The sequence below is a fragment of the Limulus polyphemus genome, unplaced genomic scaffold (assembly GCF_000517525.1).
Source record: "Limulus polyphemus unplaced genomic scaffold, Limulus_polyphemus-2.1.2 Scaffold1882, whole genome shotgun sequence".
NCBI classification, from domain to species: domain Eukaryota; kingdom Metazoa; phylum Arthropoda; class Merostomata; order Xiphosura; family Limulidae; genus Limulus; species Limulus polyphemus.
This window is the reverse complement of record NW_013667492.1, coordinates 87,299-90,158: the sequence shown is the minus strand read 5'-3', so window position 1 is coordinate 90,158 and position 2,860 is coordinate 87,299.

The window sequence follows — 2,860 nt, the reverse complement described above, 5'->3', positions numbered from 1 at the left end:
CACTGTTTGTTTCTTTGTGCTATAAAAAAGACAGTTTTGTATTTTACATTAGATCCAGTCTCTTTATTTCATTCTCATGACCTCAGGTATTCAGAGAAATTCACACTTATTTGGTAATGATAAATTGTAGAACCTCCTGTTATTCAGCAGACCTATACCATTGCTCTAAGGTAAAATCAATATTACCTGAATATACCACATATTTTGCAGTGATTTCCAGCACTTTAACTGGACATAGAGTCTCCTTGGTTTTCAACTTAACGGTCCACTAAATAGTGGTAGTGCTGCCAATGTAGTCTTAGAAACAGAGGCTGATTGTCTACAGAATGGAGGACCAGCTAGCGATGTTGAAACTGAGGCATAGGTGCTCTGATTCTCTTCCAAGAACTGATAGTCTATGATACATGAAAAATGACAGCACAAGAAGGTGGAAATGTGGAAGGATCCAATCTGGGCCACTAAAGTTCTTTGTACATCGACTCTGGCAATGGTTTAAGGTATTATAGGAACATGGTCGAGGTTGCTTTCTTGTAAAGAAACAGAGAGGTCAGGCTTATCTGCTAGTCATTGGTCCAAAGACAAGATAGACAGTTATCAAGAATCGTGCCAAAAGCTAAAATTGAAAACCCCAAGTTAATTAAGTCTCTGATGGGTCAGAAGTTCAGTTAGCAATGTAGGGTTAAATGTCACAGCCAATCAGACCATGTTCCAGTTTTTTCTAAAAACGTCACTAATCCGAGTGTAACTTATTTGCCATTCCTTAGAGCAGGAATGGTGAATGTACTCAACTCTCTACTGCAGGAATGTGCTGTCCCAAGCACCTGTGAATGTTCAATCCACAAAGCTACTAAGGGACATTGCATAAGCAGCTATATCAACCAGACCACTGACTATTCAGCGCTCCTGGAAATAGTCTTATTAGTCAGTAAGTATAGCCATTTCACATTCACATGAGTTTCTTCCACCATTTTTTGATTGATAAGGCACAGCTTTGGTTCCAGTGGGTGAAATGGTAAACTGATTCTCTACACTAGTTAGTGAAATTAAGCCAACTGATTCACAACTAGTGTTCTGTAGTATTCAGGTATAGTGATATCTGTCAGATTGTTGCAAGTATCGCAAAATATAGATCCCGGAAATGTTCAGCAGTGGATAATAACGAACTTGGATAAGGAAGGAGTATAAATTCACAAATGTACAAGTCATACAAAAATCTTTATTCACGCAATGAAAGTGTCTTACCTGTGGCTTCTCACTAGCTACTGGGAAGATAGTTTTCTAAAATATATCCTCACAAAACAAGAACAAGATCAATAAGGAAATGCCACACTTTTATGTGAGAACAGGGTTTTGTTGTGATATCTCACAGTCATTAAATTACCTAAGGCAATGACTATTCCAAATAGACATATTCAAATGAGAGAACACCAAACACATACTAACTTTTAAAAGTTTCCGTATCATCCTTTTAAATAAGAATAATCTCATTTACAGAAACAGGGTCAAGGAGGTATAAGGTCTATAAAATTTCATTTTAGTATGTAACCTTTATTTAAAGTAAAGGATTACTGCAAGTTTATGACCTTCATACATCTAATTTGTCACGAAATTGCAAACTACATACAAAGTACTAACATGAAAATTTAGAAAATTACCTGAATATACTTGAGTAAAGATATTATCTCAAACAGTCTTGAAGAGGGTAAAATATGATGATATTAGTATCATCAAAGACTACTGTTTCTAGTTTTATTTATTCAGAAATTTCTACTTCCATTTTGAAACACTTTAAATGTACTTTAGATGAATAAAATATAAAATCATACCTAAATTACTAGATAGTCCAAAAATAGTCTTATCATAACACAAATAAATACATTTATTTAACAATATATTCGTGAGTAACAGCTGCCTTGTTAAAAAATAAAACCAAAAATAAGATATTCATTAAGATTAAAAATATTATGAAGTTCAGTTTATTAATTAGAATTATTTGGAACCATAGTTATATATAATTTCTTTTATTCTGAATCTGTGACTGTGATTTCATTTTATAAAGACAAAGTAAAAAATGTAGAGTATTCCAACTGTAAGAAATGCAAAATGTTACTTCACCAACACCATTGTCTCCTGATGGGTTAGAGGTTATAAACTTACAAGGCTAAAATCGGGTTTTGCTTATGCGAGGTGAACAGAGAGCATATAGGTCATGTAGTATGTTCCCCCCAAAAAAATAAATCACTTCATTGTGCTTATAAATCGTTATTTGTCAACGTATTATTACATTAGTATAATGTGCTCTTGACTCAACTATCGTGTTTTATTATTTGGCATGACATAGTTTACCTAAAAGATATTTAGTCTTTCTCTTAATGAAAAAAATCAAACACTTAAGAATATTTCAGTTTAGGAATAAACCAAAGATATCATTTACCAACATCAAGTATATCTAAAACACATAGTATTTTTCTCGTCTGTTATGGCTAATCACTACAACCTTCACTAAACATCAAACATATTGTTGCGTCAGCGAGGTCACGTGACTAGTGTCACGCCACGTTTTTAGAAATATCTTGTTCCTTCGGGAGTGCTCTAGCATTTACTAGATTGGGGGGTGGTCTGGTATATATAAGATGGTCATGGCGTGACGTGACAGTGTGTGTGTATAGGTAGTGAGTAATTGAACTGCAGTCAGAAAGTATTGTTCGTTGTTATAGCGTTTGTTATGGAGCGACTGTTGAAAATAAGTGTATCGGTAAAGTTATATTCAGAAAGAATAAACCAGTTTTATTAAGTAAGGACTTGTGTAGCTAAAGTTTCGTCGGAACGAAGTTACGGAAAATCAATTAACGACTGGAGG